At 36.5% G+C, this 12,042-nt stretch overlaps 1 protein-coding gene across 1 annotated transcript in view; it reads left to right on the top strand.

Annotated features, from left to right (window-relative positions):
• CCDC192 (coiled-coil domain containing 192) overlaps positions 1–12,042 on the top strand; it is a 248,717-nt gene that overhangs the window by 80,838 nt on the left and 155,837 nt on the right. The window lies entirely within an intron of this gene.

Raw genomic sequence — 12,042 nt, 5'->3', positions numbered from 1 at the left:
TTCATCCTTCTACATATGGATATCCTGATTTCCTCATACCATTTATTAAAGAGACTGTCCTTTATCCTTTGTATGCTCTTGGCATTTTTATTAAAAATGAGCTGACTGTAAGTGTGTGAATTTTTTTTTTTTTTTTTTTTTTTTTTTTGGTTCTTTATATTGTTCCATTTGTCTGTGTATCTGTTTCATTTTTGTTGGGGATGGTTTTTTGTTGTTGTTGTTTTGTTTTGTTTTGTTTTTGGGGTTTTTATGCCAGTATTGTGTTGTTTTGGTTACTATAACTCTGTAATGCAGTTTGAAATTAGCTTTCAGCTTTGCTCTTTTTGGTCAAGATTGCTTTGGTTGTTCAGGGATTTTATGGTTCTGTATGAACTTTAAGTTTTTTTTTTTATTTCTGTGAAGGATGTTACTGGTATTTTGATAAGGATTGCTTTGAATCTGTGGATCACTTTGGGTAGTAAAGACATTTTAACAATGTTAATTCTTCCAATCCTTGAGTGTGGAATATCTTTCTATTTTCTTATATCCTCTTCAATTTTTTTTAACCAGGATTTTATAATGTTTCTTACAGAGATCTCTTATTTCTTTCATTAAATTTATTTATATGTTTTGTTTCCAACTATTGTATATGAGATTGCTTTCTCAATTTGTTATTCAGGTTGATTGCATTTAGCATATAGAAACACTACTGATTTTTGTATGTTGATTTTGTATCTGCAGCTTTACTGAATTTATTTATCTGTTCTAGCAGTTTTTTGTTTGTTTGTTTGTTTTGTTTTGTTTGAGACAGAGTCTCACTCTGTTGCCCAGGCTGGAGTGCAATGGCACAGTCTTGGCTCACTGCAACCTCCATCTCCCAGGTTCAAGCAATTCTCCTGCCTCAGCCTCCTGAGTAGCTGGGACTACAGGTGTGTGCCACCATGCCCAGCTAATTTTTGTATTTTTAGTAGAGACGAGGTTTCACCATGTTGGCCAGGATGGTCTCAATCTCTTGACCTCGTGATCTATCTGCCTCGGCCTCCCAAAGTGCTGGGACTACAGGCATGTGCCACCACGCCTGGCCTCTAGGAGTTTTTGATGGAGTCTTTAGGTTTTTCTAAATATAACTTTATGTCTTTGGGAAAGAAGAATAATTTGACATATTCTCTCCAATTTCAGTGCCTTTTATTTCTTTTTATTGCCTAATTGCTCTGGCTAGGACTTCCAGTACTATGTTGAATAAAAGTGGTGTAAGCGAGCATTCTTGTCTTGTTCCAGATCTTAGCAGAAAGGCTTTCAATTTTTCCCTTCCCAGTATGATATTAGTTGTGGACTTGTCATGTATGACCTTTATCATGTTGAGGCTTGTTTCTTCTATATTCAGTTTATGCAGACTTTATTTATTTATTTATTTTTGAGATGGAGTCTCACTCTGTCACCCAGGTTGGAGTGCAGTGGCGCAATCTTGGCTCACTGCAAGCTCCGCCTCCTAGGTTCACACCATTCTCCTGCCTCCACCTCCTAAGTAGCTGGGACTACAGGTGACTACCACCATGCCCTGCTAATTTTTTGTATTTTTTTTTTAGTAGAGACGGGGTTTCACTATGTTAGCCAGGATGGTCTCGATCTCCTGACCTCGTGATCTTCCCGCCTTGGCCTCCCAAAGTGCTGTGATTACAGGAGTGAGCCACTGCGCCCGGCGATGCAGGCTTTTTTTTAAATCATAAGAGGATGTTGAATTTTACTGCATGCTTTTTTAAGCATTATTGAAAGGATCTTATAATTTTTCTCCTTAATTCTGTTGATGTGACATATTAATTTGCATATGTCAAACCATCCTTGCATCCCTGGGATGAGTCCCACTTGATTATGATGAATGATCTTTTAAATTTGATGTTAAATTTGGTTTACTAGTATTTTCTTGAGGATTTTTGCATCTATGCTTATCAGGAATATTGGCCTGTAGTTTTCTTTCTGTGTGTGTGTTTCTGTCTGGTTTGGTATCAGGTTAATGCTGGCCTCATAGAATAAGTTTGGAAGTATTCTTTCCTTTTTAACTTTTTTGAAGAATTTGTGTAGCATTGGTATTCTTCTTTAAATGTTTGGTGGAATTCATCAGTGACCTCAACAGGCTTTTCTTTGATTGGAGACTTTTTAATCCTGCTTTGGTTTCATTACTCATTATTGGTCTGTTCAAATTTTCTATTTCTTCATTGTTCAATCTTGGTGGGTTTTTATGTTCAGGAATTTATCAGTTTCTTCAGTGTTTTCCAATTTTTTGATGAATAATTGTTCTTAGTAGTCCCTAATGATCCTTTGTATTTCTGTGGTATCATTTGTAATGCCTCCTTTTTTATTTCCAATTGTATTTATTTGAGTTTTCTCTCTTTTTTTCTTTAGTCTAGCAAAGGTTTGTCAGATTTGTTTATTTTTTCAAAAAAAATGCTTCATTTTATCTTTTGTACATTTTTAGTTTTAATTTTATTGAGTTTTGCTCAGATCTTTATTATTTCATTTCTTCTACTAATATTGAGTTTGTCCAGTTCTTGCTTTTCTAGTTCCTTGAGGTACATCATTAGGTTGTTTATTTGGAGTCTTTCTTTTTGTGTGTGTGTTAGATGTTTATTGTTATAATTCTTTTTGCTGCATCCATTAGGTTCTGGTTTGTTGTATTGCCATTTTCATTTTTCTGTCCTGAAGAATGTTCCATGTGCTGATGAGAAAAAATATACTGTGCATCAGTTGGATGTAATGTTTTGTAAATGTCTGTTAGGTCCATTTGCTCTAGAGCACGGTTAACTCCAAATTTTTCTTTCTTTCTTGATTTTCTGTCTGAATAATGTCTTCATTGCCAAAAGTGGAATGTTGCAGTTTCCTCCTATTATCACGTTGCAGTCTATTTCTTCCTTTAGATCTATTAATATTTGCTTGTGTATTTGGATGCTCTGGTATTGGGTACAATTCGTTTCCTATTGTTATTTCCTCTTACTTAATTGACACCTTGATTTTTATATAATGACCTTCTTTGTCACTTTTTACAATTTTGACTTAAAGTCTACTTTAACTGATGTAAGTATAGCCATTCCTGCTCTTTTTTGGTTTATTTTTTATATTGCCCACTTCTTCACAAAGTGTTCTAGTTATTATTTTTTTAGGTTTGTCTTTTATCTTCTTATTAAAGATAGAAGTGGTTTGAGTACAATAGTTGCAATATTAGTATAGTTAGTGTCATTTTCTTTCCATTTGAAGAACTCTCTTTAACATTTCTTATAATGACAAATTTCCTTAGCTTTTGTTTGTCTTGGAAAGTCTTTGTAGTTCCCTCATGTCTGAAGGATAACTTTGCTGAGTACAGCATTCTTGCCGGGAATTTTTTTCTTTTGCACTCTGAATATATCACTCCACTCCCTCCTGACCTGTATTACTTTCAGGATCCCTCTTTGTAGTTGACCTTTGTGAGTTTAATTATAATATGTCTTAGGGTATTCTTATTTGGGTTGAATCTAATTGGTGACTTTTGACTTTACTGTATCTGGATATTTATATATTTATACAGGTTTGGAAAGTTTTCTGTTATTATTTTTTTGAATAAGCTTTCTACCCTTTTGTCTTTCTCAGTTATCTTTTTAACTCCAATAACTTGAATGTTTGCTCTTTTGATGTTGTGCCATAGATCCCGTTAACTTTGTTTATCCCTTTTCATTCCTTTTTATTTTTTTCCTCTCTAATTGTGTGTTTTCAACTAGTCTTTCTTTGAGCTCACTAATTCTGTCTTCTGTTTGTCCAGTTCTGCTCTCAATTCAATTTTTGTTTCCTTCATTGTATTTTTCAGCTGTAGGATTTCTGTTTTTTAAATTATTTTTATCTCTTCCTTAAGTGTCTTTGATAAATTTCTGAATTGATTCTCAGTGTTTTATTGAAGTTCATTGAGCTTTCTTAGAACAGCTATTTTGAATTATTTGTCTGAAAGATCACACATCTTCATCACTTCAGGGTTGCTCTCTGACACTTAACCATTGGATAAGCCATATTTCCCTGAATGTTCTTGATGCTTTTGTAGGTGCAATAAGGTCTGCATGTTGAGGGACTAGGTATTTGTTTTTGTCATCACAGTCTGGCTTTGTCTGTGCCAGTCCTCCTTTAGTGGGCCTTCCAGGGAATCCAAACTGACTGACTGTTGTGTTCCCTGAACTGTGATCACTGCAGCCATCTTAGCACTAGAGAATGCTCTAAGCCTGGGCCTGCTGAAAGTCTCACAAGGGCTCTGAGGTTGATGTGGCTTTCTGGCCCAGATAGACCTGGGAAAAATCCAAGGAGGACTCTGGAACTGTGTAAAACTACTGGCCAGCACTTGAGTCTAGAAGACTGTTCCAGTGGCCCAGACAGGGATGTCTCCCAGCAGGTCTGTGCACAAATGGGATAGGTCCCTAATTGCAGCAGGAGAGTCTGGATTTCAGACTGAGCCCCTTCAGAACCTACTGTTTGGGTCCCCAAAAAATCATATGTTAAAGTCTTAATCTTCAGTGGGATGGTATTTGGAGTGGGACTTTTGGAAAGTAATCAGGTTTACGTGCGGTCATGAGGGTGAAACACACATGATGAGATTCATACCCTTATAAGAAAAGGAGAAAACTAGAGGTCTCTATCTCTATCTTCCATTGAAGATACAATAAGAAAGCAACTATTTGTAATCCAGGAAGAGGGCCTTCAACAGAATCCAACTCTGCTGGCATTCTGAAATAAGACATCTAGCCTTGAGAGGTGTGAAAAATAAGTTTCTTGGTTTAGCCACCCAATCTATACTATATTTTGTTATAGTAGCTTGAAATGACTAAGACATCTATCTTCAAGTTTGGTGATTGTTTTATCTGCCAGTTTATATCTTTTATTGAACCCCTCTAGTGAATTTTTTCTTTTAGCCATTGTGCTTTTCAACTCCACAATTCCTATTTTTCTTTTTCTCCCTTCTTCTATTTCTTCTTCTTCTTCTTCTTCTTCTTCTTCTTCTTCTTCTTCTTCTTCTTCTTCTTCTTCTTCTTCTTTCTTCTTCTTCTCTTCTCCTCCTCCTCCTCCTCCTCCTCCTCCTCATCTTTCTTCTTCTCCTTCTCCTTTTCTGCTTCTGCCTCTTTTTTGAGATAGGGTCACGCTCTGTCACCGAGGCTGGAGTGCAACAGCACAATCTCAGCTTACTGCAACCTCTACTGGGCTCAAGCAATCCTCCCATCTCAGCCTCCTGCATAGCTGAGATTACAGCTGCATACCACCACATCCAGCTAATTTTTTTTTTTTGTATATTTTATAGAGATGATGATATGGTTTGGTTGTGTCTCCACCCAAATTTCATCTTAAATTTTAGTTCCTATAATCCCCATGTGTCCTTGGAGGCCCCCTGTGGTAGGTAATTGAATCATGGGAGTGGTTAATCCCACACTGCTGTTCTCATGATAGTGAGTGAGTTCTCACGAGATCTGATGGTTTTATAAGGGGCTTTTCCTCCTTTTCCTTGGCACTTCTTGCTGCTGCCATGTGAAGAAGGACATATTTGCTTCCCCTTCCACAATAACTGTGTTTCCTGAGGCCTCCCAGTCATGTTTAACTGTGAGTCAATGAAACCTCTTTCCTTTATAAATCGTCCAGTCTCAGGTATGTCTTTATTAGCAGCATGAGGATGGACTAATACAGACAGAATTTCACTTTTTTGCCCAGGTTTGTCTCAAATTCCTGAGCTCAAGCAATCCACCCAACTTGGCCTCCCAAAGTGCTGGAATTACAGGCATAAGCCACCACTCCCAGCATTACTTGGTTCCTTCTTATAATCTCTGTCTCCTTATGTATATTCTCAACTTGCTCATACTTTGTTCTCCTGATTTTCCTTACTTCTTTGCCCATGGTTTCTTTCACCTCTTTGAACATATTTATTTGTCCAGTAAGTCTGGAATTTGCTCTCTAGGCTTCCTGAAGAATGGTTTCTGTCTGTGTCTTCTTTTTCTTATGAATCGGCCGTACTTTACCTTGTAAGATTTATAATATTTTGCTGAGAATTTAACATTTTATATATTATAATGTCATAATTCTAGAAATCAGATTCTTCTCCTACCCCAAGGTTTGGTGTTGCTGCCTGTTGAAGACTGCTGTCATCCATTTGTTCAATGACTTTTTCAACTAATGTTGCAAAGACTATATTCCTTATCATGTATGGTCACTGAAGTCTCTATTCCAATATTTCTGCAGCCAGTGACCTGACAGGAATTTCCTTGTATTCCAGTATCTTTCTTCATCAAGCATTTCTCTGGAAGCTGAAAGAGTCCTGCTACACTCCAGAGTTCTGAAATAATTGATTCTGACAGTTCTTGCCAGTTCAGTAATTATTTTTGTGAAAGGACCAATTCCTAGAACTTCTTATTTTGTCATCTGCTGTGATGTTCAAATCATTTTATTAAGTGTTACTTAAATATAATTCCAAAATATATCAGTACCCTTTCTTGACTGCAACAATATGGTACAATAGATATAGTTTATCTTCCTTTGACTTTTAATATATTGCAATAACTTTATAGTGTTCTTTTATTGGACATTGGAGTAAATATTGAAAGTTGAATTTTCTGAGTAGATTTGCAGAGCTTCAAATTTATATGTGACAATTGTTACCTCGCTGTACACAATTTTTCAGATGAATGTTGTTCATTCTGTTTAAATGATCTCCTCCTTCCAAACTTGTTAGGACCACGGGTGGAGGGAACAGAGTCCTGGTCTTCACAAGGTATCATATGTAGAATATTAGCTTCCCAACATCATGTAAACTATATATTTCAGCAAAGGTGGCTAATTACAATATATAGAAACTGGTCATTTAAAGAATGGATGCATTTCTACTTTCTTTTTTGTAAGCAAATACATGAAACTAAATTAGGCTGAGCTTTCTTTTTCTATGCTCTTTCAAGAAAGGTAGTCTCTAAAAACAAGAAGTTTTTATTAATAAACAAACATTTAAAAAGCAATAAAAAGGAAGTTATGCCCAAGTTTCTCAGAGTTTAAAAAATTCAACTCTGATATCTTGCAGTTGTTAACTTGAATTTCCTTATTTATGTTGATACCTTGTTTCCTATCCCATAATTAAATGTGAGTTTAGGCAGAATGCCTAAGTGAATCCCAAATTGAGAATTATACTTTAAAAAGCTTTAAAACTCCTATCAAGACAATGAAGTAAATTTAAGATGGCAGCTAACATCTTGTGATTAAGCAGTAGAGCACAATCTTTTTCACAGAGCTTAAATTTTTTTAAAAAAATCTCAGATGTGTAACTTATTTTAGTCTCATTTCTCCTTTTTCCTTCTGGATTATCAGGTGTGTTTGATAGGCCATTTGCAGTGGGGATGGGGTATATCAATTGTCCTATGTTGATAAACAATTTCACCATTATATAATAGAATCCAATAGTAAATTATTAGTTCTTGCTACAACTTGTCTGTGTAAGGAGGAAAAAATAACATCCCTTTATCTTGCTTTTGTGAAGTGATGTTACATATGAGAATTAAGACTCACAGTTTAAAAGTTAATAAATGGAATAATCTTAGCAAAGATTGCTCCTGGCCAATTAGACTGTATCTTATTATACATTTTGACAGAATTCCTCATCCATCCTTCTGGGGAATTTGCAACCTAATCTGAACATATATGACTGGATAACTATCCTACTAAGATACAACAAGATAGCATAGTAAAGTCCTATTATTCAAAAGAATAAAACTGCACCCCTTTCTTTCACAGTACACAAAAACTAACTCAAGATGGATTAAAGATTTAAATGTTCAACCTCAAACTATAAGAATCCTAGAAGAAAGCCTAGGAAGTACCATTCTGGACATTGGCCTTGGGAAAGAATTTATGACTAAGCTCTCAAAAACAACTGCAACAACAACAGAAATTGAAAAGTGGGTCCTAATTAAGCTAAAGAGCTTCTGTACCACAAAGGAAACTATTAACAATGTAAACAGATGACCTACAGGGTAGGAGAATAAATCTTCAAACTATGCATTTAACGTAGGTCTAATATTCAGAATCTACAAGAAACTTAAACATTTCAATAAGTGAAAAATTAAAAAAATTAAAAAGTGGGCAAAGGACATGAACAGACACTTCTCAAAAGAAGATATGCAGCAGCCAACAAACGTATGAAAAAGCGCCCCACATCACTAATCATCAGAGAAACACAAATCAAAACCACAATGTGGTACCATCTCGCACAAGTCAGAGTGGCCATTATTAAAAAGACAATAACAAGTGGTGGCGAAGCTGCTGAGAAAAGGGAACACTTGTACAATGTTGGTAGGAATGTAAATTAGTTCAGCCACTAATTTAGAAAGCAGTTTGAAGATTTTTTCAAAGAGTTAAAATAAAACTATCATTTAACCCACCAATCTCATTACTGGGTGTATACTCAAAGGAAAATAAATTGTTCTACCAAAAAGACATATTAACTTCATCGCAGCACTACTCACAATAACAAGACATCGAATCAGCCTAGGTGCCCATCAACAGTGGATTGAATAAAGAAAATGTTGTGCAAATACACCTGGAATACTACACAGCCATAAAAAGAATGAAATCATCATCACGGATGCAGCTGGAGGCCATTACCCTAAGCAAATTAATACAGGAAGAGAAAAACAAACACTGCATGTTCTCACTTATAAGTGGGAGCTCAGCACTGGGTACACATGGACACGAAGATGGGACCAAAAGACACTGGGGACTACTAGAGGTGGGAGGGGAGGAAGAGGACCAAGGGCTGAAAAACTACCTGTTGGGTACTATGCTCACTACCTGGATGATGGAACCATTCATACCCCAAACCTCAGCATCATGCAATACACCCATGTAACAAATATGTACATACACTTTCTGAATCTAAAAAAAAAAGTTGAAATTATTTTAAAAATCCTATTATAGACACCAAGGTTATAGAGTCAGTGAGTTGTGGAATTAAGACTAAAGCATAGGTATCCTGATTCTAAGTCAACATTTCTTAGAATTAAGCTGAACCTGAGCTAAATATATCTGAGTTAAAGAGATATTCAGTAAGAAACTTATTACAAAAGGAGAGGAAATAAGGGGTTAGTGTCTGTATAAAAGGAAGCAAGATGGTGGGTTAGAGAGAATTCTAAGATATTAGAAAAAAATTCCTGTAAGTATATAAATTAAGATCCTGAGAAATATTGCTGAAGTCCATATGGTAAGGAAAAAAACATCACAGGCCTCATTGTGACAGGCAGTCTGAGTTAGGATTTGGATATGATATAAAACCAGGAATGGAGGCAGACAAATGAGGGCCAAAATCTAACCTCTTCTTATTAGCTTTGGAATCTTACACAAGTTAATTCACCACTAAAGCGTTTAGTTTCTCATTCTTTTTGATGATGATAACAAAAATATAAAGAAAATTGCTGATAGGGTTTTGAGCAATGACGTAAGGTAACATTTATATATGTAGCACCCAGCAGAATGCCTAGTATACTATATCTACCAAACATATGTTAGTTTCTGCTGTTTTTCATAAACTTTTCTTACTCGTGGTCAAGAACATGGAATCTTGATACCAAACAGCATATCCGTAGAATACTTTTGGCAACAGGTAATAGAAAACTCAACTCCTTAAACAATAAAGGAATTTATTGACTCACTAAGTGCAAGTTGCAGGGTAGGGTGTGCTTCAAGATTGGTTAATAAAGCACTTCAATAATGTCATCAAGAACTTAAGATTTTTCTGTTGTTTACTCTTCCTTTCTGAGTATGCCTGGTTTCCTGATGTCTGTAGGATGGCTGTAGTAGCATTCGCGTCTGGTCGGTGACAGAGGGTGCTTCTCCAAATCACTCTCCAATTCTGTGCAGTGTGAGTAACCCAAATTAGGTCACATCTCCTTATACGATAACTGTTGCTACAGGAAAGCCAAGCTATGATTAGTTTATGCTTTGATTCCTGAACCAATCAACAGCAAAGAGGATAGAATTGTCATGATAACCAGGGCCTATTTTGGAGCTGGGGTCAAATTTGAGTGTAGGGAGTCAAATCTGATGTCCACTACTAAAAAGTTGAATTCCAGAACTTACTTGCTATATCCTTTGATAAGTCATATAATTTTGTTGAAACTCAACTTCTTTAACTGCAAAATGGGAGCTATAATAGAATGAACCTTTAGGATGTTTTGAAGATAAATTGAGATACTAAAATAAATTTGAAAACAAAAGGCTCTGCAGACTGTCTGACATGTAGTAAGTACCCAAGAAATGTTAACTACTATTAATATTATTTATTCACCTATATAGTTTTGCATTATATAATAGCTATTTTTAAATGATCTGACTTTCTGGCTAAAGTATGAGTTTTTTGAGGATATGAACGACATTGTTTTCATTTTTTAATCTACAAATTCTTACATATAATAAATGTCCAACTTATTTCTTTAACAAATGAGTGAATAAATGATGTCTTTTGAGTGAACAAATAGAGGCTTTCAAACAATAGAAGCTAGAGTTAAAAGAAAGACAATAAAATGGTAACGATGGATCACGTAACAAACAGAATATGGGAATAAAATGGACCCGACTGAGAGAGACTATACATGAGAAAAAAATAATTCCAGACATAGAGGGAGATTTCTCTGAACATTAGAGTGGTTATAGGAAATGAACAAATCAAATATGGTTTGAGTTCAGGGTATGCAGCTCATAAAGATTATGATGTCTTCAGATATTTTGTTTTTGTTTTACAATTTGATAAATAGGCTGGGCACAGTGGCTTACACCTGTAACCCTAGTACTTTGGGAGGCCGAGGCGGGCAGATCACTTGAGCTCAGGAGGTCGAGACCAGCCTGGGCAACATGGTGAAAACCCATCTCAAAAATACAAAGCATTAGCCAGGCATGGTGGTGTGAGCCTGTAGTCCCACCTACTCAGGAGGATGAGGTGGGAGGACCCCCTGAGCCCAAGAGGCGAAGGTTGCAGTGAGCAGAGATCGTGCCATTGCATTCCAACTTAGGTGACAAGGTGAGACTCTCTCTCTCTCACACACACACACACACACACACACACACAATTGATAAATATTTAGATAAAACCCAGAAAAACACCTACTGTGATCTAGAGAGGCAGAAGAATAATTATAATAAGAGCTGCTAGGTGCTTGATATGTTCCAGGTATTGTTCTAAATGTTTCTGTTGTTTAAACTCATGTAATCCTTAAAAGCAACCCATGAGATAAGTAGTATTCTTTTCATCCCCATCGCTATTTACAGATTAAAAAACTCAAGCCCAGGTAGGTTGAGTAACTTGCTGAGATCACACAGATAGCAAACAGCAAAATTGAGTTGTTTTTTTTTTTTTTTTTTGTCTTTTAAAGACGGAGTCTCACTCTGTTCCCCAGGCTAGAGTGCAATGGTGTGATGTTGGCTCACTGCAACCTCTGCCTCCTGGATTCAAGCGATTCTCCTGCCTCGGCCTCCCTAGTAGCTGGGACTACAGGCACCTGTCACCATGCCTGGCTAATTTTTGTACAAAACTGAGATTTTTTTTTTTACCCAAAGAATAAAGACACAAGACTCCTTGGCTTTAACCATCACACTATACTGTGTCTCTAATAAAATAGAAGGGTTGGCAGAGAAGCCAGACTGCAATCCCAAACCACCATGGACTCAGGAGTTAAACACGTGTTAGTGATCATGAGGAGCACCTCTGGTCTCCAAGGCCACCACGAGCCAAAAGGCATGGCCAGCAGTTTGTAACATGCGTGTTCCCTCTAACCCTTATTTTGCACTTTCTCAATCTGCGGCACGTAACACAATGGCTGTGGAGGGGGCAACTGAACAAACATTTGTCCGGTGAATGAGTGTGTGGCTGGATAGTTTGGTGCCGGTGTGTATGATGTGCTCACAGTATATATGATACGCCAGTATGTATGATGGGCCAGTATAGAGAACATGCTTATTTCCTTGGCAGACTGAATTCTTCGTGCTTCCACATTTGATACATTGTCTTTAAAAATCTAAGGACAATTAAGTTGTTTCAAG

The sequence above is a fragment of the Macaca thibetana genome, chromosome 6 (assembly GCF_024542745.1).
Source record: "Macaca thibetana thibetana isolate TM-01 chromosome 6, ASM2454274v1, whole genome shotgun sequence".
In the NCBI taxonomy this organism is placed as follows: domain Eukaryota; kingdom Metazoa; phylum Chordata; class Mammalia; order Primates; family Cercopithecidae; genus Macaca; species Macaca thibetana.
This window is presented reverse-complemented; position numbering and strand designations above follow the sequence as displayed.